This window comes from Myotis myotis, unplaced genomic scaffold (genome assembly GCF_014108235.1).
Source record: "Myotis myotis isolate mMyoMyo1 unplaced genomic scaffold, mMyoMyo1.p scaffold_m19_p_2, whole genome shotgun sequence".
NCBI classification, from domain to species: domain Eukaryota; kingdom Metazoa; phylum Chordata; class Mammalia; order Chiroptera; family Vespertilionidae; genus Myotis; species Myotis myotis.
In genome coordinates, this window is record NW_023416324.1 from 138,984,214 (window position 1) to 139,007,576 (window position 23,363).

Consider the following 23,363-nt stretch of genomic DNA (forward strand, 5'->3'; position numbering starts at 1 on the left):
GTTTTATGACTCATACATGCTCTTATTAGTGCATTGACCAAACTGAATTCTCTTTCTAATTTTAATTATTTACATATATGTGTGTTTTCTACTGGATTGTGCACATCTTGATAGCAAGGCCCATTCAATTTTGTATTCCCAGCCTTCTAGTCCATGACATATAGAAGGTACTTCATAAATACTTGTTTAAAGGGGATGTTTGATTTAGTAAGACTAAGAGGTGCAAAATCTAGCAATTTTGTTTTCTGATGTTTCAGTAGCTGTTTCTCTGTAGTGTTTTTAAGAAATTTATTTTCTGCTGCTAATACCTCATTGCTATGAATTAAACAGAGACAGAAATTATTTGCAAAGGTGTAAAAGTTCTTGTATTTTTTCATGATTAAGGTAAATAGAGTGATAATGGTAGCAATAATATCTGTGAGCCCCATCAAACTTCAATGCAGTGACTCACTAGTCATCTCTCTAATGCTCACAGGCAGGATCCTGAAGGGTTTTCAGTGTCTGTGGGTTGTCATTCTAATAGACGGCATTTGTGATATTCCTCTTAATCAGACTCAGTTCTGTGACCAAGAACCAGGGCAGAGAATATAGTTATTCTCTGATATTGTTTTCTAACAGTTTTATTTTTTTATTATTTTAAATACTCACAGGATATATTTTTATGAAGAGAGAGAGAGGAAGGGAGAGAGAGAAAGACCGAGAGAGAAACAATGAAGTGAGAAAGAAACATGGATCAGTTATCTCCTATACTCACACCAACTGGGGATTACAACCACACCTAGATCTGTGCCTTATGGAATCCAACCTGCAGCCTTTTGCTGTACTGGACTACGCTCCAACCAACTGAGCCATCTGGCCAGGGCTTTTCTAACAGTTTGAAACATTTGCTTTTGATAGTCATCAGGCAAGTGCAAATCAAAATTATTCTAAAATGCACTATACATCCACTAGAATAGCTAAAATTAAAATGTTTGTTTACATTTTGTGACTGTTTCATGCCAAAGTGTTTTGCATCTATTAATAATTGTGCTTTGTTTTCCCTCTTTTTTCTCTAAGGGCATCTATACAACTGCTGTGGTAGTTTTCTCCCTTCACCCTCCTTCTTCTGTATTTCTTATTGTTGTTGGAGTTGATGATTTCTGGATAATTTATTTGCAAGTGCTTCCTGAAGATGAGAAGGGTAGCAATCGAGGGTAGGAATCCAGGCTAAGTGATTTTGATTTTTACTAAGGCAGTATTTCTCTTCTGTAGTCATGAAATCTACTGACTTCCTTCAATTTAGTTTGTCTTTATGATCCCATATGAAGCCTTGCCTTTTTGCATTTATGTAGCTAATGGATCCAGAAGGGCCTTCTGCCAGCCCAGTTCTATTCCTGAATCCTCTTTAGCAGACAAAGGATATGGTTTTTGCTCTACAGAGATATTCCTCCATTTAGGAAGTAAACGTTTTAGTGTGTATGATACCTATTAGTACCGGATTGTCTTTTCTTCACGCCCTTTCTTTGTGTGCCCTGGGTGATAAGTGTTTTTGGCATCTGAAGTCAGCAGTTTCAGTTAAGGAAGCCATGCAAGTGCTGCAGGTGGCTCTGAGGATAATGGTATGTGCAGAATAGTCCTAGAAATGCTAAATATCAGACATCAACAGGTAAAATGATGGGGCCCCCTTATCAGTAAGAACTGCTGTGATCAACGAGGACAGGGGGAAATGGAAATTGGGGAACAGGTTTAGAATGTGTTTGGTGAGAAGTCACACAGCAATGGTAGATTCAAGAAAAAAGCACTTGTAAAAGAGAGAGGAGTTACAAAGTGAATATTAGGAGTGGATCCCTTGGTGAAGGTGGTTTCCTTAGAAGAGGTGGTGAAGATACCATAGAAGGATGGTATTGATGATAGAAGCCTTTGGGAACCAAGTTAAGATCTATAATTTAGGTGAAGTTGGTACCAGAAGTAGCATTTATTCTAGAAATACAAGAGGGAGCTCTTGAGATGAGAAACTGGGAAACCTGCCCCTTCCTTCCCTTCAAAAAGATCCTCCTTCTGGAGCAATTGAGATCTTGCTCCCTGGCATATGTGGTCAGTTTGCCTCAAATAAACTCATATAAAAGAAAAGAAAATAAAAATTCTCCTGCTTGAGAAAAATTTAACTCATTCAAATATGATTTGCCAAAGTAGAGGAAATATGCAAGACAATATTCCAACATGAATTAAGGAGGGGTAAAATGATGATGTAATTGCAGCCATGAAGGAAAACCAATAAGAAAATAAACACAAGAACGCAGGGGAGACAGGCTAGCAAAGGGAAGTTTGATGGTCAGTCAATAGGAAGATGTGAAATATTGACTGGTAAATTTCAGGAAAGAAATAGAAGGAACAGACAATTATTTTGTAATAAAAATTAAATTCTAAATAAATTCATTTTGTAAATAAAGACTAAAGTTACAAGAAGCAAAAGGGAAATAGATGCTAGACAAAGCAGAATAGGATATATTGCATATATGCAGGAAAAGTGTAGCAAGTGAAAGAGGAATGAGCAAAAATATTTTAAAAAAGAGAGAGACCATGAAAGATAAAAGAGATAGGCAAACATGATCCAGAATATGAATAATTGGAGTTCTTCCAATTGAAGGAAAGCTAGAAGAATGGAGTAAAGCGAACATTTAAAAAATGGCTTGGCTCAGTGGTTGAGCAACAACCGATGAACCAGGAGGTCACAGCTCAATTCCCAGTTACGGCATATGCCTGGTTTGAGGGCTCAACCCCTAGTGTGGGGCATGCAGGAGTCAGCTAATCAGTGATTCTCTCATCACTGATGTTCTATCTCTCTCTTCCTTCCTTTCTGAAATCAATAAAAATATATTTTTAAAAAATGTTCTGCCCTAACTGGTTTGGCTCAGTGGATAGAGCGTCAGCCTGCGGACTCAAGGGTCCCAGGTTCGATTCCGGTCAAGGGCATGTACCTTGGTTGCGGGCACATCCCCAGTAGGGAGTGTGCAGGAGGCAGCTGATCGATGTTTCTCTCTCATCGATGTTTCTAACTCTCTATCCCTCTCCCTTCCTCTCTGTAAAAAATCAATAAAATATATTTTAAAAAATAAAAAAATATTCTGAAACAAGACTCTAATGTTATATTAAAAGGCATTCAAGATATCAGAAAACTGTCCCGGAATGATAAATACCAAGATACATCCTACTAATAAACATCCTACAAATGCCAGAAATGTTCTTCTTACATTAAGAGCAAACTTGGGACATCTGGACAAAGACATAGTATCATTCTTAAGAAAGAGTAAGTCAAGATGGCACAGCTACCGCCAATGCTAACAGAAATGGAACAATAACTGTCAGATACATCAGTTTGAGCCAGATAGTTTAACTTTATATAAGCTGTCCTTCAAGTGTCAAAGCCACAGGCAACATTTCTGCACATTCAAGGACTCAGAATACTCTCCATATCAGTCCTTATTAAGCATCTCCCAGAGAACAAAATTCACTCAACCAAATGATAAGGGAAACTTCAAAACGTCTGGGGTGAACACAATGTTCAACAGCAGAACTAGAACTAAATCAAGGCCTAACATAAGGGTTAGAAAATAAAATGTAAATATGAGCATTATATTATATGTACTTTCACTATTGGGGTTATTTTAAAAATCATAGTTATAATCTCACTCTAATGACTTCCTTTATAATTAAACTTTTATATAATACTTAGAACTCTCTTTCTCAGACAGTATCTATTGATTCCTACTGAATTAGCTTGAAACTCCTTCCTGCTCTTATCTTCCCCCAATTTTTGTCAACAATAACATCATTTGTTGTGGGCTGAACTGTGTCCTCCAAAAATTCATGATGTAGGTATATGCCTAGTTTTATGAAAAAAAAAAAATGCCATACCTTTTTCCGAAGTGGTTGTACTACTTTACATTCTCACCCACAGTGTGTGGGAGCTTTTGTTGTTTCACCACCTTGTGAGCATATGGTGCTGACAGTTATTTTCATTTCAGTCATTCTCCTGAATGTGTAGTGGGTGGTATTTCATGTGGTTTTGGTTTGTGTTTCCCAATGACTAATGATGTTAAGTTTTATGTATGTTCCCATGTTTACCCCATGATTGGAGCTATTCTTTACTAGGAAGTTGTCCACACCTTCAAAATCCTATTGGGATTATAAAACCAAATTGCTTTAGTCCCACACATTCCTTTAAGAGGTGTCACAATTTTCATATTTAGTCTTACTTTCCATTATTCATTATTCAAAGATTTATCTCTTTCAGGGGGCACTTTCATTTTATTTCATATTGATTCCAAGGTAGTTTTTTGGTGTTTTTTTTTAGAATTCTTCCTAGATATTATATGTATTTGTGAATCTTATAAACAAGTTATGTTTTTTAAAATGTTTTTGTTAATGGGAAAGGTTCATTGTTATATATTTATCCTGTATCAGCTAAAATTGAACTCTCTTATAAGGTACTAGTATATAGTCTTTCAGTTCTAGGTATAATCATATCACATCACTAAATTTTTTTTCAAATAGATATAACTTCTTTAACTTTTATATTGCATTGTCTAGAATAGTTGTTTTGAAGCATGGTGATTTTGCCTCTCAAGAGACATTTGGCAAATCTGGAAACAGTTTTGATGTAACTGGAGGAGGCCCTATCTAGTAGGCAGATGTCAGGCATGCTGCTAGACATCTCACAATGCATGGACAACTCCCCACGACAGACCCATCTGGCTCAAAAATGTCAATTGTGCTGCGTCTCAAATACTCTGCTTAAAAACTGTCAGAAAAACATGAAGTGGTATTGAAGATAAAGCAATCTTGTCTTACTCTTGATTTTAATGATGGTCACTAATATGTATAAAATTAAATATAAACTAGTAATAATCATAAAGGGGAATTTATTCAACAATGCATGGTGAATTAGTAATTTTCCAGTGGTAACAAGCTCACCATGGCAGTGATTTTCAAGAAGGTTGAGTTGTGGTAAAGGCGTGGAGGTAAAGAAGTTCACTGTGTTGTAACTATAGCCTGGGACATGCCCTTCCCCACCAGAGTGACTGTACCAGAGGAGGCTTGTTCATGTCAGGTCGGCTACTTTGGGCCTGCATGTAGAAGCCCAGGCCCTTGTATTTTACAATTAAAACAATAATAGTTCACAGTGAAGGTCTTCTTTGGGTTAAAGCTCTTGTGAGCTTAATGTTTGCATGTTCAATAGGTGTATTCTGCCCTAACTCTTAATTTCCCCCGCAGCACTTTGAAGATTATTTTCCAATTTTGTCTTTGCATCTAATATTGATGAGAAATATGTTAGTAATTTGGAATTTTTCTTTCTTTGTAAGTGATGTCTTTTACTGTGAGCTTTTTCATTCTTGATACTCTAAAATTTTCCTACAATGGATCTTTTTCTCAATTTCTCTTTGCTCCTAGAGCTATAAATTAGATCTTTCATTGGAACGCCATGTCTTAAAATTTAAAATACCATTTGCTATTCCTTTGGCTGAGAACTTCTTAGCTTACTTCAATATCTTGTTTGATCAGCTGTGTCTACTTCAATAATCAACCCATTTGTTAACCGGAATTTTTCCCAAGGTATATCTAATTGGATATCATTTCAAAAGAGATACTTCTAAGATTAAATTTTTTAAGATTCTGTCTCAACTCCAGTTATCTGCTGTCTTTTCAAATTGAATTTATTGGAATGACATTGGTTAACAAAACCATAAGGTTTCAAGTATACAACACGACAAAACATCTGCATACTGCATCAGGCACTCACCACCCAAAGTCAAGTCTCCTTCAGTCCCCATTTGCCCCTTTTTTGCCAACTTCCACTCCACCCACCCACCCCCTTTTTCTCTATCAGCATACTGGAGTCTGCCTATGTGTCTTATTTTTTTTTTTTGCTTATTCCTTTAACCTTTTTTCATCCAATCCCCTCCCCTCTGATAGCTGTCAGAATGTTCTATGTATGCTTCCGTTTCTATTTTGTTTCTTAAATCATTTTTTGTTGATAAGATTCCACATACAAGTGAAATTATATGGTATTGTCTTTCTCTGGCTGGCTTATTTCACTTAGCATAACAATTCCATTATATATTGGCTTTCCTCAAGTTTAGGAGGTGGCACTATCACTATTATCTAAATTAACTAATATGTAATCTGAGAAGGTGCTGTTCTAGATACTTTCACATACTAATTTACTTAATCCTCTAGTGAACTTTATGCAACTACTATTAACACAATTTAAAGATGACTAAACTGAGTCAATGAGTGAGGGAGAAACTTGCTCAAGGCAATGGTGCTAGTAAGTTTGGAGCCAGGACACAATCCTATAGAGCCCCCTTTCTTCCCAGTGAACTAGCCAACCAACTTGCATGCTCATTGCTTGCTCCTGAAAGTAATTACCCCAATAGCTGCTAGCTTGCCCACAGTGGATGGCGTTGGCACATCCACATAGTTGTTTGTAGTCTTACTTGCCTGTGTAACTTCCTGGTCTCTATGCATACCTCAGGTTATGAAAGGGCACCTGGTTTGCAACTGCCTGTCCTCTGTAAATCTCTCAGGTGAGTCAACATTTCTAGACCAAAATCTCTTGTTTTCAAGGTCAGCTTCACATTGATTAGAAGAAAATACCATTATTATGTAAACTTTACACATGTAGTATACAAGTTGAAGGAGAGGAAAACATTAGTGAGACCTAAGGTTTACTACTTAATTTCTACTATATCTACTTGGACTGTTTGAAGTTCCCAAATCTTGACCCTGCATCTGAGTGTTGCTGGGATCATGGCAGAAGAAGAAAGGCACTTTTTTTTTTTTTTTTTTTAACTTTAATGCTCAGGAAGCTTTCACCAAACTTACATTGATGGAATTAAACCTATTTTGTGCTTCAGTATCAATCTCTTTATACATAATTATAATGCAAATACAGATATATTTGTTCACACACCAATGAAGGAAACAGTCTTCTGCCAAATGGAGAAGATCATGATTCTAAGCAGCTGATTTGGGGACCTACTACAATGGGAAGACTTGCTTTGTTGCCTTCAGATATTGGGTCTATTTGTTACCTGACACTGCAGTAAGCTTTTTCAATGGGTCGTTCCCTCCTGGGCCTGATTTCCTAATTTCTCATGATATACAATCTGGTGATGCAGGTAATTTGTGTTCCTCTTCTGTTAATCCAGGTACTTTCCCATTGGCGGTCGAACGACCCTTTCACATGGGTTGCCTAAGACCATCCTGCATATCAGATATTTATATTACGATTCATAACAGTAGCAACATTACAGTTATGAAGTAGCAACGAAAATAATTTTATGGTTGGGTCACAACATGAGGAACTGTATTTAGAGGGCCAGATTGTTGAGACCCACTGCTTTAGAACCTTGTCAGCAACAGGAGGCAATCAAAAATCTTGCTGCCCAAATCATAGCTCATGGACCTGCAGCCCTGGGAGCTTGTCAGAAATATAGAATCTGAAGTCCCACTCCATTCCTACTAAATCAGAACCTGCATTTTAAAAAAGGAAGGGAGTTCATATGCACATAGAAGGTCAAAGAGCACTGATCTGAGACATTCAAGACCTCCAGGTGAGTACAAATACCCACTTTCAATGAGTGTGAGTGTTAGGGCATCTCATCAAAAGCACAGATTAATTTAAACAAACTACTATGCCGCGGTTTCCCACCCTGTTTTTTGTTTGTTTGTTTGTTTGTTTGTTTGTTTTTATCACATGGAGATTTCAAGTAGATGCCCAGACCCGATTCCTAAAGACTGAGATGTGGAATAAGGCTCAGGTGTTTGTATCCCTTCAGAGCTCCTAAGTCAGTCCAATATGCATCTAAGGTTGATAACTTTTGTATAAAGAAATTTTCCTCACTTTGATTTCCTGAGATACTAAGGGTTTGGTGAGAAAGAAGTTACCATCACAAGGTGTAATGTTCACCATTAACCAGGAAGACTTTAGAGAAGTCTGTAGGATAATAATTCATCATTAACATTCACTTTTGCAGGGGCCATTTAGGACAGTGGTTCTCAAAGTGTGGCCCCTGGCCAGCAAGCAGCAGTATAATCTAAAACTTGTTAGAAATGAAAATTCTGGAACACCACATGAAAGTCACTGAATCAGAAACCCTAGGGCAGTGGTTCTGAACCTTGGCTACACATTAGAATCACCTGGGAATCTTTTTAAAATCCTGATTTCTGGGCCTCATCCTCTGGAAATTCTGTTTCTTTGTTATGGGGTGGGGCCACAACATTAGTAACAAAGAAACAGAATTTCCGGAGGATGAGGCCCAGAAATCAGGATTTTAAAAAGATTCCCAGGTGATTCTAATGTGCAGCCAAGGTTCAGAACCACTGCACTAGGGGGTGGGGCCCAGCAGATTGTCTGAGTAAACCCTCCATGTGATTCTGGTACCCATTAACATTTAAGTACTCCTTGTCTAGATTTAAAAGCCAGCAGCAGAAGTCATTTTGTTAATTATCCAGAGCACAGTTTTCCTGGGAAGTATTCCCCATCTTGTGATGAGTTGCATTCTTTCTTACCAGGGCACCTACTTCTCCCACCTCCAATCTACTCCCAGAAGTTGGTTCATATACTTCCCTGTGGGAAAGAAAGCACGTGTTGGATGATCCCCTCTCTTGGACCCACTTCCCAGAAGCAAATCATAATTCAGGAAGTGAAAGATGACATTGCTTTCAGAACCAGTGGCTAACTCCTTACATCACATTCATCGTCTTCATTAGCCATGAGCATCAGGTCTAGCAGCAGCTTTGTTAAGTGCTTCTCCAATTCCAGAGAAGATTCTAGAGCAGTGGTTCTCAACTTTGGTTGCACATTAGAATCACCTGGGAATCTTTTTAAAATCCTGATTTCTGGCCTCATCCTCCGGAAATTCTGTTTCTTTGTTACTAATGTTGTGGCCCCACCCCATAACAAAGAAACAGAATTTCCGGAGGATGAGGCCCAGAAATCAGGATTTTAAAAAGATTCCCAGGTGATTCTAATGTGCAGCCAAGGTTGAGAACCACTGCACTAGAGCTTTCATGCCGGTTTTCCAGTTATCTATCTCATGCCTCTGTTGGGGAGAAACAGGGAAGTCACCTCTGGGCATAGCTTTCTTACATCAAACTTCTTGGGTCAGAGTATGTCTAAGTTTGTGTAACCCAAGAATTTCTAAACTTTGTGGCACAGTGGAATCAGCCTAGCATCTTAAATCCTGATGTCTGGATTTCAGCTGCAGACATAATGTAATGACTTAACTGGCATGGAGTGCAACCTCAGCACCAGGGTTTTAAAAGCTCCCCATGTAATTTCAATGTGCTTATAAAGCATGGGTGCCCCTGGCACAGCTACATGCACTATTTCATTAGCTTTGGAATTCCATGATGGTGGTTTAATTCTATAACTACCAGACATTTACCAATTCTCTTTATCAAGCTGGAGTTTAACAGAACCCCTCAGATAAGTAGGCATGTTTCTAAATGTAATACTTCCAACGAAGGTTTAGATGAGTTCTTTTAAGTGTCCATCCCAGCGAAAAAAAGTTTGCTTCCTTACACTGAAGAGGTAGCCATTTCAAATACCTGGATGTGCATCTGAATGAGATTAAATATCTGATAGAGCAGGGGTTCTCAACTTTGGCTGCACATTAGAATCACCTGGGAATATTTTTAAAATCCTGGTTTCTGGGCCTCATCCTCTGGAAATTCTGTTTCTTTGTTACTAATGTTGTGGCCCCAGGTTTTCTCTATGATTTCTCTCATGTTTTCTCTATGATTTGAGAAGCCTGATCTACTTCATGAATAGAGAAGCAGTAACAGAGAAGATTCATTAGCTTTAATATATTCCTGTTTTAAAAAAACAATTTATGGCACATCATGTAGGTCCTCTGGGGAATCTAAGAAGATGGACTAAAATGTGTTCTTTGCCTATAAGGGACATAACCCCCACTCCGTAAGGCGGGGACCTACACAATTGATCTTAAGACAGGATATCATGGAGGTTCTGCAGTGTGAAAGTATTAGGATAAACTACCCCTAGTCTCTCCTGCTTGGACATATTTTCTGAAATATATGATGTTATAAGCCTTTCCCCATAGCATGGGGCAGAAGTCCAGCACTTGCAGAAGCAAGATAAGAAGAAATCCTCTCCACCTGACTGACCTGTGCACTCTCCTCCACTTGACTGGCTCATGCACCCACATACTGACCCTATTTTGCATGTTCTACCCTATATAAGAGAATCCAACCATCCCCTTGGGGCTGACACTTACACTCTGGTCTCAGCCTGTGGTGAGAGAATGTAATAAAATTTCTTAAACACTCACAATGTCCCTTGGCCTGGCTCCTTTCAGCACCAACCTAACACAAAGCACATGCAGCTGAGGGGATTATGGAAGATTTTACGGATAAATTGGCATTTGAAACTAGTGTTGGAAGGCAAGTAAGAATGTAGGGAAACAAAAATGGAAGAAGGGCATTACACCTGGAAAACGAGCACACACAAGCTGTAGGGATTAGACATAATCATGGTTTCTACACTCTGCAGGAAGACTCAGTGGTCCATCCTCAAATGGTCTCCCAGAAGTTCTGACCTGCCTCAACATACATCTTTTTCATTAGCCTCCTTTGAGTGTAAAGATTGTTTTACTTACCTTGGTAGCCCGACAGCTTTTAAGGAATAATTTTGTAAATAATAGATATGGAATAAAATTTTTAAATAAAAGTATAGTTTACATGGGCAGCAATGTGATTTCCCATGGTCTGGTGGGTTCTTAGATCTCGCCTAAGCCATGTCTGATGCAACTGACATAGAAGTGGCAGGTCACCAAGTCGATCTCTAGGAGGCAGTGAGGAGTCTGAGAATTTCCTGAGGGACAGCTATCCTGTGAGAAGGAGCCAGGCATTCTAACCTTGGCCCAGGCACAAGGATAAATGACATCATCAAAGGGAAGAGGTCATTACAAAAAGTCCTACTATTTGTCAGTTTTATTTCCTGACCCAACCCTGCCCTTGTCCCTAATTGAATTCATGCCTTAGTCCCGGAAGGCACTTTAAGCAGATGCTTCTCAAACTGAAATTTGTATATAAATCACTGGTGCTCTTGGAAAGCTGCAGATTCTGATTCATGGGGCCTGAGATTCTGCATTTCTAACAATTCTGCCAAATGTTGCTGGTCCAGGGACCACATTTTGAGTAGTGAGGGTTTACGTATAGTCCTAAAAAACTATTTCAATAAAAATGTGGTAAAATGTGGAACACAAATGGCACTACTGAGGACCCCCTCATAGGAGAGAAGGGGACCATCCCTGCTGCTTCTCCACAGCCCACTGCAGTGCTTGGCACGCCAGAGCTCCCAGGACCCCCATGGCAGCACCCTGGGGAGGCAGCAGTGCCAGGGCGCTCAGCAATATCTAGCCTATGAAGGGTACAGCAGGGAAATGGAAAGATAATGGTAGCTGACTAATAGTTAACTGGTTTTGTTCATAATATGTGTAAAACCTCACCTGAACTCCCAATAGAATTTGGCAAAACCTTTCAGGAGATTAGGGTCCTATGTGAACAGGAAGACAAATAAAATCTGGATTATTACTGTTAATGTGAGCCCAACTACAGTGCAGTAAATCTAGCCCTTATCAGTTTTGCACAGTGGATAGGGCACTGGCCCATAGACTGAAAGTTCCCAGGTTTGATTCCTAATCACCCAATAGGGGTGGGTTTGTGTATCTCTCTCACATCGATGTTTTTCTCTACCTCTGTCTCTCCCCCTCTTTCCTAAAATCAATGGAAAAATACCTTCAGGTGAGGATTAACAGAAAAAAAAAAAGATAGTAAACCTATGAGATAAAGATTTTACTTACTTACTGGGAGATAATGATAATTTGTATATTTCTGAATAAATCATCTGACGGTCTTAAGAAAATATAATATCTTTTCATGTAAACATTCTATGATTCTACCATTCCATCTGGGCCAAAACACAGAACTGGGTACATCTGAAGAAAATACTCTTGTTCTTGAGGGTTAAAATATTGTTTAGAAATATTGCTATCTAATCATTTAATAACAATCTCACAATATACAGAAAAAAAGAGAGGAAAGAACACATCAGCAACATCAGTAACAATTGTGTTAGTATGGTAGCTTTACAAGTTATTTTTTTCTATTTTCCATAATTTTTTACCTTTTGTATTTATAATATATTTTCATTTTGATAAAGGAGCCTAACAGCTACCTTTCTAGAGAATTAACACAATGGAAGTTCCACATACATTCATATTTATGAACTTATTGTTTATTCTTATTACAATGTAATACTTGATCACTGTAAACTATTTCAAAATTGCAGAAATATATAATACTAGGGGCCCTGTGCATGAGTTCATGCACCTTGAAAGGAACTGTGGGCCGCGAGGTTGTGGTGTGCACAGGGGTGGGTCTTGGCACATCCTCCATGCCCCTACCCAGCCCCTCCTGCCATGGCCCCTGGTTCAGTCCCCTGTCTGCTGGTAGCCCCACTCCTGCTGCCACCGCTCCCACTCGCTGACAGCGCCAGCCCTGCTTGCACCCACTGACAGTACGGAGTGATTGGGGCTGGCTCCAGCAGTGGCTGCCAGTGTGGCCAGCACCATCAGCAGGTGTGAGCAGCAGCTACTGCCCTGATTGCCCCTCAGGAGCAGGGGGAGGTGGAGAAGCCTTTAGGGATGATTGGGACTGGCAGCTGCCGCTCACACCCGCTGATGGTGCTGAGCAATTGGGATCCAGCACCAGCTGCGGGTGTGAGTGGGGCCGGCGCTGGCACAGTGGCTCTGGCGCTGGCAGAGGGTGTGAACGGGGCCATCACTGGCAGCATGTGCAAGAGGCATATGCCAGCCCTGATCACCCCTCAGGAGCAGGGGGAGGTGGAGAAGCCCTGAGGGGCGATCAGGGCCAGCAGCCGCTGCCTGTACCTGCTGACAGTGCCAAAGCCAGCACCAGGCACTGGCAGTGGGTGCAAGCAGAGGCTCTGGCACTGGCAGCAGGTGCGAGTGCTGGGTTGGACCATGGTGCGCAGGAGCAAAGAATTTTCAGTAACCACCAGAGGCTTGCCCTGATGACAGTGACTGGTGTCCTGCCTTGGTCTGGTGTCCCCGCTCACCTGCTCACCATCCTGCTGCGGCCAATGCCCGCCATGTTCCATGCTCTGCCGCCTGCTGCTGACACCTGCCATGTTTTTTTTTAAATATATTTTTTATTGATATTTTACAGAGAGGAAGGGAGAGAGATAGAGAGTTAGAAACATTGATCAGCTGCCTCCTGCACACTCCCTACTGGGGATGTGCCCACAACCAAGGTACATGCCCTTGACTGGAATCGAACCTGGGACCCTTCAGTCCGCAGGCCGACGCTCTATCCACTGAGCCAAACTGGTTAGGGCCACCTGCCATGTTTTGTGTATGGCCCCTGGTGGTCATCGGACATCATAGTGACCGGTTGTTTGGTTGTTCAGTTATTCCACTGTTCAGTCTATTTGCATATTAGGATTTTATATATATAGATAGTAAGTGAGAACCCATATATGGCATTGTAGTTCCAATATATATTTAAAATTTAATTTGATTCATAATGCCACTATTAACTTTTAATAACCTGATGAATTGACTTTTTAATTATGGAAAATGCTCAGACTGATTTATACACCTCCTCCCGTGGAATGTGCTTGAAATACAAAGACTGCTTTTAAATAAAGTTATACAGTTTCTTAAAAATGTTTAAAAATCTAATCCAAACTTTCTATTCTTACAGCAGCAGTTCTCAACCTGTGGGTCGCGACCCGTTTGGCGGTCAAATGACCCTTTCACAGGGGTCACCTAAGACCATCCTGCATATCAGATATTTACATTACGATTCATAACAGTAACAACATTACAGTTATGAAGTAGCAAGGAAAATAATTTTATGGTTGGGTAACAACATGAGGAACTGTATTTAAAGGGCCAAAAGGTTGAGAACCACTGCCTTACAGTGTTACTTGACCTTGTCATCTCCCTAATGATTAAGGAAGAGAGAAGGGGCTCTCTTCAGGACTTAATTCTAAACAAGAAATTTTTATCTTTAAAATAAAATATCTTAAAAAAATAAATAAATAAAATATCTTTAGGAGAGTATTTTTATTCCCTTTATTGTGTCCTTTATGCACATATATTACCCATCTAATCTAATAAAAGACAAAAAGGGTAATTAACCATACCTCCGCTATGCTTTTCATTGGCTAATCAGGGAATATGCAAATTAACTGCCAACAAAGATGGCGGTAACTGCCAACAAAGATGGTGGTTAATTTGCATAAGTGCAATGATGGGAGGCGAAAGGGGAAAGAGGAAGAATGGTGATTGGCAACCCAGGAGGCAGGTAAGAGCTGGGGGACAGGCAAAGGCCGCCTTTCCCCACCCCCCAGCCGGTGATCGCCATCGGAAAGCCAAGCAGTAACCCAGGACCCCCGGGGGTCCGGGGTTGCCAGCTGGCCTGCAGCCCCATGATTGCCATGGCGATCAGAGGGTGGGAACCAGGGGGCCCTGTGCCAGCAAAGCTGAGACCTGGGGCGTCTCTCTCCCAGGAAGGTCCAGGGAACAGCCACTGCAGCCCGCCCCCACCCCAGTGCAAGGCAGGGGGCTGGGCCCGAGGACCCACCCCCTCCCAGAGGTGCCTGGCTTGCTCATGCAGCCCTGGTCACATCACCGGAGCAGCTACAAGGCACAGAAAGCACCAGGGATGGCCGCTTGCCCCCACCTGCATTTGCAAAGACAAGGCCGGAGGGTGTGAGGGCCGGCTCACATCTCCTTCTCCCTCCTTTTGCTCTTCCTCTGGCTGCTCAGCTTGCCCAGCTTCTTATCCAGGCTTCTCTGCAGCTGGGCCCTCTAGCTGGGTCCAGGGACTGGTCCTTGGCCCCACTGCCAGCGTACAGCACTGCCTCCCGGCTGATTCTCTGCGGGGCGGGGGCCCGGGCCCTCCCCCCACAGCCATGGATCTCGGGCAGGCAGTGGCTAAGGCAGTAACGGTAGCTGCCGTGTGGGCAGAGCTGGCCCAGAGTCACGACGCTGGCCCGGCACGTGGGGAGGCCACAGGTGTTATCAGCCTTCATGGCAGCTGAGACCAGGCTTTGAAGTCCTCCGTGGAGGGCAGATCCAGGGCCTTGGGTCCTTTTGCATCTTTCTTCTTTTTCTTTTCTGGCAACTTCCGCAGCCCCGGGCCTATGGCCCGTGGGCCTCCTTGGCTCGCTGCTCCTGCCTGCCCCTCTCCCTCTGCAGTCGCTCCAGGTGCACAGCCCTCAGGTCCACGCTGCTGGGCTCTCGCCCGGGGAGGGGGAGGGGGCGGGGGGGTTGGGGGGCTCCATCTGCACGGGGCTGGAGGGCTCGGGATGGAGAGGGGCTTTGCTGTTAGTCCCTGCCAGGACGGGTGGGATAGGTGGGACTGGTGGAGCCGATTTTTTTTTCTTTTTTTAAAGTATTACAAAGGGTATTACATATGTGTCTTTTTTTTTCCCCCCACCCTTGACTATCCCCTGGCCTCCCCACCCCCCAGCGTCCCATGTCCATTGGTTATGCATATATGCATGCATACAAGTCCTTCGGTTGATCTCTTATACCCCTCCCTCCTGCCCCCCAACTTTCCCCGGCCTTCCCGCTGCAGTTTGACAATCTGTTTGAGGCAGCTCTGCCTCTGTATCTATTACTGTTCAAGAGTTTATAATGGTCTCTATTATCCATGAATGAGTGAGATCATGTGGTATTTTTCCTTCATTGACTGGCTTATTTCACTTAGCATAATGCTCTCCAGTTCCATCCATGACACTGCAAATGGTAGGAGTTCCTTCCTTTTTAGAGCAGCATAGTATTCCATTGTGTAGATGTACCACAGTTTTCTAATCCATTCATCTACTGATGGGCACTTAGGCTGTTTCCAGATCCTAGCTATGGTGAATTGTGCTGCTATGAACATAGGGGTGCATATATCCTTTCTGATTGGTGTTTCTGGTTTCCTGGGATATATTCCTAGAAGTGGGATCACAGGGTCAAATGGGAGTTCCATTTGTAGTTTTTTGAGGAAACTCCATACTGTCTTCCATAGTGGCTGCACCAGTCCGCATTCCCACCAGCAGTGCACAAGTGTTCCTTTTTCTCCACATCCTCTCCAGCACTTGTCGTTTGTTGATTTGTTGATGATAGCCAGTCTGACAGGTGTGAGATGGTACCTCATTGTTGTTTTGATTTGCATCTCTCGGATGATTAGTGACTTTGAGCATGTTTTTATATGTCTCTTGGCTTTCTGAATGTCCTCTTTTGAAAGGTGTCTATTTAGGTCCTTTGTCCATTTTTTGATTGGATTGTTTATCTTCCTTTTGTTAAGTTGTATGAGTTCCCTATAAATTTTGGAGATTAGGCCCTTATCAGATATGACATTGGCAAATATGTTTTCCCACACAGTGGGTTTTCTTGTTGTTTTGTTGATGGTTTCTTTTGCTGTGCAGAAGCTTTTTATTTTGAAGTAGTCCCATTTGTTCATTTTCTCTTTAGTTTGAAGTGCCCTAGGAGCTGTATCAGTGAAGAAATTGCTTCGGCATATGTCTGAGATTTTGTTGCCTTTGGATTCTTCTAGAATTTTTATGGTTTCCTGTCGTACATTTAAGTCCTTTATCCATTTTGAGTTTATTTTTGTGTATGGTGTAAGTTGGTGGTCTAGTTTCATTTTCTTGCATGTATCTGTCCAATTTTCCCAACACCATTTATTGAAGAGACTGTCTTGACTCCATTGTATGTTCTTGCCTCCTTTGTCAAATATTAATTGAGCATATTGGTTTGGGTCAATTTCTGGGTTCTCTATTCTATTCCATTGGTCTATATGTCTGTTCTTGTGCCAGTTCCAGGCAGTTTTGAGAACAGTGGTTTTGTAATATTGCTTGACATCTGGTATTTTTTTTAAGAAGGCTAGAGAAGGGGAGAGAAGTTCCTAAGTAACATGCAGGAAGATCCGTTGAGGCTTTCCATGATAGTGTCAAGTTCTGTGAATGAGTGGTGGAAATAAAGAAAATCCAGGCTCCAAATCTAAAGATTTATGGAACAGGAGAGAGCCTAGGTGGGGCTGCTTTAGAATACTAGGAGAAAATATTCAGATGTTTATGTTTTAACCCAGCAATGTTCCAAAGCTCTTAAGTTAAAAAACTTTGAAACTTATACATAGACCTATGAGGCAGAAAAGGCTAGAAGAGGAGGGAGCAGTCCCTGCAGCTTGTTCTAGGAATGCACTTTCCAGTCCTTCAGCTGCGTGGATTTAAAACTGCCACACTTTTCCTTAGAGGTAACATGCTAAGGTTTGGGTGCTCATGAGTTCTGCTTCTGATATTAGCAGGACAGTTAAGTAAGGGTTTGCAGTTTAGGAATAAAGAAAATTGTTTTTGGGAAGGGGGGATTGAAAAGACACTGTGGTGAGAGCGGTTTTTAGAGCATTAAAGAGGCAAAAGTACCCAGTGAGCCTGAGAAAGGAGAGTATTTACTGTCTAGAGGAGGGGACAGTTATGGAGGTGATAACATGTTACAGTCTAAGGTAATGGATCAAATTTATGGTGTGAGATTAAAACCCAGGTAGGTGACTGTGGTTGGGATATCTGGGCTTAATGAGGGGATTCTCCATAGCCCCAGTTGTGCCCCAAGGTAGAACAAGAAAAGAGTGGATAAAGGGGGTATTAGGTAAGAAACAGCGTAGAGGTGAGGTGGCTAATGGCTGTGAAACTAATCTATTAACCCCCATAATAGAGACTGAGGAGGGGAAAAGGGTCCCAGTGAATTTTGGGAGGTCAGACTAAGTGGCCCTAGTGTCAATTAAAAGGAAGACTGGCTTACCTGCCATCACAATTGTTACCCGAGGTTGTGTCCCGGTGATGTAAGCCTGTGGGCCCTTGTCAGTGCCTGGGCAGCTTCAGGCTTCAGTGGTCAGTTCCAGGAAGTCTGGGAACTCCAAACTGCATCCAGAGGGCAGCCTTGCTGGACTGGCTGAGGTCTCACCTGGAGGGGCCAGACTACAGTCTGATTTCCAGTGGCCTTTCCTTCTGCACCTTGGGCAGGGCCAAGGCAGGAGTCTCAGGTTTGGGCAGGGTTTGACCCAGTGTCCTTCCTTGTTGCATTTGAAGCATGGGCCTGCAGGAGGCTTAGCCCCTGAGTTACCCTTGGTTGGAGGACTGGCACTTCATTTGGGGTTTTTAGAGCTGTGGCTAACAGGGGTGGGCAAACTTTTTGACTCGAGGGCCACAATGGGTTCTTAAACTGGACCGGAGGGCCGGAACAAAAGCATGGATGGAGTGTTTGTGTGAACTAATATAAATTCAAAGTAAACATCATTACATAAAAGGGTACGGTCTTTTTTTTTTTTTTTTAGTTTTATTCATTTCAAACGGGCCTGCCCGTGGGCCGTAGTTTGCCCACGGCTCGGCTAGGACCTGGAAGTCCTCTGACTGGGCCTTAGCCGTGGCCTGATCTTGCTTTTATTTTTGGAGTTGGGTGTCCTCATCTCTATTATTACAAATCTTAAAGGCCAAGTTAATGAGGTCTTTTCTGAGGGGTATATGGACCTGTGTCTATTTTTTGAAGTTTGTGGTGTATGTCAGGGGCTGATTGGGATATAAAATGGGTGTTTAGAAGAAGGGTCCCTCTGGGAAGGTCGGATCTAAGGTGGTAAAGTCTGTAAGGCCTCAGTGAGGTGGGAGAGGAAGAGAGCTGGATTTCCTCAGGGCCCTGAGTGATTCCATTAGTTTATCATAGTTGACTGCCTTATGGACAGCCTTTTGAGTCTGGCAATGAGACAGTTGAGAATATGGCTATGGAACCAGTGCTCTGGAGAATTAAACTGAGAGTCCCATCTCACGTCAGTAAGGGGACAGTGTCAGTGCCAACCAGGTTGTCTTCACGTCCTGTCTGTGGGGTCATTGGCATGGTCCGGAGCTGTTAGCCAGATGTGCTCAATCTCCCCTGGGGTTAGTGAGGAGGACAGGATGACATAGCTGTCATGCCAGGTCAGGTCATAGGTCTGGGTCAGGTACTCAAATTTCTTGGTAAAAGTGGCCGGGTTGGTAAAGAAGAGCTTAGTCTTTTTTCAATCTCAGAAAGGTCAGACATAGAGAATGGGACATGAACTCAGACTATGTCCTCAGTTCCTACGACTGCCCTCAGGGGTAAAATGGGAATAGAAGTGGCTGTTGAGGAGGGTGGTCTTTGGGTGGCCTGAGAGATAGTGTTAGGTGGGCAAAGTCTGTATTGGAAATTGAGCTCTCAGGATTTGGGCTCTCAGGGGCCAGGGTAGGTGGTTTGCTTAGGAGGATCTGGGTTTGGGAATCTACTGCAGGTGAGGGAAGGGGTGTGTAAGTGGGTGGATGTCGCTGGTCTATAAGGTCAAAAGTAGATTCAGAATCAGAAGTGTTAGGGGTATGATGTTTTGTGTGAAGGAGAAGGATCTGATAGGTAGAGCAGGACTGACAAAGAGGATTGAGAACAGAGGGTGAAAACCGGAATCTCTGACTATTTCCATTGCTGACAGAAATTATTTAAATCACACAATATGTTAAAATCAAAAGTGCCCTTTTCAGGACATTGAGAATCATTATCTAGTTTATATTGTGGTCAAATAGTGTTACAAAAGAAAATGAGGTGCTTGGGCCTGATCTCTCCTGTGAGTCAAAGGCAGTAGAGATTTTGAAGGAGACGGCCAAGAGGCATTGTTCAAGGGGACGTAGAGGGAGTGTTCCTCATGATGAGGAGAGTAAGCATGACCCATGAGGGGAAGGATGAGTGACACACCACAAGTCAAGGTGACTGTTTAGGGCAGGCATCCCCACTGCTAAAAAAATCGCCATGAGAATTGAGGGGTGACCCTCTGGATTGGGTGTCCCCATTCCAGAAAGACCTGAGGCCAAACCAAGACCTGAGGCTAGAACCATTGAGACCAGAGGACTTTTGAGAAGTTATTGAGAGTAAGTGGGCCGAAGACTGGAGATGAAGGAAATTGTGGAATGTCACTCACCTAGAGAAGATTGGCTGGTGTGGGATGGAGGGTCAGCAAAGCAGAAGGAGAGGTTCCTGATCTGGCGTCCTCCTTGGCTGGATGGGGAGGGAGGCCTAATTGAGGCAGGCAATCACGTCTGTCACCCGAGTATGATTTAAAAGTACCAGTAGCCCAGGTTGAACTGCTGCTGCCTACTGCTCTCTGAGTAGCAACCTTGGGGTGACCCAAGTGGGGGCAATGTCTCCTCTTTCCCATGGAACCCTCCCAGGTTTTGACACCAAATGTTAGGGTTGCCAAAGGAGGAACACATGAGGCCAACAGTGTTAAAGAATTATAAATGTATTAGGTCTTCGGGAGGCCAGATGGGCTGAACTTCAAATGGCACCAGAACCCAGGGATGAGGAGTCAGAGATTGGGTTCTACGTGGGGCTTTTTTGCAGGAAACTCTCTGGGTGGGTCCAGATACTGGGAAAATCCAGAGGGGAGAAACAATGGTCTTCAGTGGAATAGGGTCTAAGCAAAAGGAGTATCAGTTGTAAAGGTCAGTTCTCAGGGAAGGGGTATCAATTCAATTATTTGATCAGACCTAACACACCTCAGCATTTTGAAGATGATTTTCCCATTTTCTCCTTGCATCTAATATTGACACAAAGCTGTTAGTAATGTGATAGTTCTCTTTCTTTCTTTTTTTTTTTTTTTACATTGAGCTCTTACATCTTTGATACTCTAAAATTTTGCTACAATGGACATTTTTCTCAATTTCTCTTCTCCCCTGGAGCTATAAATTAGATCTTTCATTGGAACTCCATGTCTTAATATTTAAAAATACTACTTGCTATTTCTCTGGCTCAGAATTTCTTAGCTTATTTTAATATCAGTTGTTAAATTATCTGTGACTATTTCAATATTCAACCCATTTGTTAACTTGAATTTTCCCCACAGTATAGCTAATGGAATCTTTCTATTTCCCATTCTCATTTCAAGAGATACTTTTAGGGATTAAAAGTTTTAAGATTATGTCTCAATTTAAGTTACCGGTTGTCTTTTCAAATTGAATTTATTGCAGTGACATTGGTTAATAAAACATGAAGGTTTCAAGTATACAACTCAACAAAACATCTGCATACTGCATCAGGCACTCACCACCTATAGTCAAGTCTCTTTCAGTCCCCATTTGCCCCTTCTTTGCCTACTTCCACTCCACACATCCCCCTTTTTCCTCTATCTTCAACTGCTGCCTGTGCCTGTGTCATATGTTTGCTTAATTCATACACCTTTCTCATCCAATCCCCTCTCCTCTGACAGCTGTTAGTCTGTTCTATGTAGCCATGCTTCTGTTTCTACTTTGTTAAATCTTTTTATTATTATTATTATGACTAGAGGCCCAGTGCACAAATTCACACACCAGTAAGGTCCTTAGGCCTGGCCTGTGGGATCGGGCCAAAACCAGCTCTCTGACATCCCCCGAGGAGTCCTGGATTGCGAGAGTATGCAGGCCAGACCGAGGGACCCCACCAGTGCACAGTCAGGGCCAGGGAGGGACGGGGGAGGTTGGCCAGCCTGGGAGGGACCACAGGAGGGCTCCAGGGCATGTCTGGCCTGTCTCGCTCAGTACCGATCAGCCAGACCCCAGCAGCAAACTAACCTACCTGTTAGAGCATCTGCCCCCTGGTGGTCAGTGCACATCATAGCAAGCAGTTGAGTGGCCTTAGCATATCATTAGCATATTATGCTTTGATTGGTTGAATGGCTGACCGATGACCGGACACTTAGCATATTAGGATTTTATTATATAGGATACGTGGAGTTGGGGTGAGCAGAATCTCCCTCTGTGGGCTCTTATCTAACGAAGTTTGAAGAATAAATCCATGGACTAAAAGATTTTAAATAAAAACGGGGAAGCTTATTGAAAGCATATACAAACGCCCCCTGGGCAGGGGTCCCCTAAGGGGCCCCAAATGGGAAAAGCCTGCTCTTTCTCTAAAATGGGAAAAAACCTAAATCCTGTTCTGAGTCTTTTATCTTTGGTTTATACATGCTGGCAGCTCTTTGTCTGAACATGACCCTTTTTCATTGGACCTTTCCTTAATTTATTTCCCCTGTGTTTTCCTAATTGGTCATTCTCTTGCATAGTAACAGTTTCAAAAGTCAAAGCCCACCTGGTGTCACCCGCTTTCTCTCCCCCTTATCTTGCAACATTCCTCTATCCTCTGTGTATATATGGCTTCCTTTTGTAACATTTCTCCATCCTCTGTGAAAGTCAAAATAAGCATTCTGGTCTTGGAGCTGCCTCCTTCCCTTCACATATGCATTCCTCTCCCATGGACCCACTTTTCCATAAAACTGCCTGTCCTGTCTCAAATTCTTATCAGTGATATTCCACATATAAATGAAATTATATGGTATTTGCCTTTCTCTGGCTGGCTTATTTCACTTAGCATAATAATTCCATTATATATTGGCTTTCCTAAAGTACATTTCTGGGTATTTTACATATTAATTTACTTAATTCTCTCATTAACTTTATGAACTAGGTACTATTAACCCTACTTTAAAGATGACTACATTGAGTCAATGATTGAGGCAAAAACTTGCTCAAGGCCATGGAGCTAGTAAGTTTGGAGCCAGGACACAACCCTATGGAGTACCTTTCCATCCCAGGTGGTACTAGTCACCCAAGTTGCATGCTCATTGCTTGCCCCTGAAAGTAATTACCCCAATAGCTGCTAGCTTGCCCACAGTGGATGGTGTTGGCACATCCACAGTTGTTTGCTGTCTTAATTGCCTGTGTACCTTCCTGGTCCCTATATCACAGGTTATGAAGGGGTCCCGGGGTTGCAGCTGCCTGTCTTCTGTAAATATTTCAGGTGAGTCACCATTTCTAGAACAAGAACTTTTATTTTCAAATTTAGCTTTACATTGATTAGAAGAAAATTCTACTATTTTGTAAGCTTTAAATATCTAGTATACAAGTTGAAGGGGAGGAAAACATTAGTTAGAAAAACATTAGTAGGTTTTACTACTTAATTTCTATTATATCTACTTGGACTGATTGAAATTCACAAAACTGGATCCTGCATCTTAGTGTTGTTGGAATCATGGGAAAAGGAAGAGGTTTTTTTTTTTTTTAAGTGTAATGCACCCACTGACCTCTGGAAGCTTTCACCAGACTTACAGTGATGGAAATAACTCTTTTTGTGCTTCAGTAGGAATCTATTTACACACAATTATAATGCAAAAGCAGTTTTATTTATACACACACTAATAAAGGAAAGCAGTCTTCTGCCAAATAAAGATCTAGATTCTTATGCAGCTGATTTTGGGAC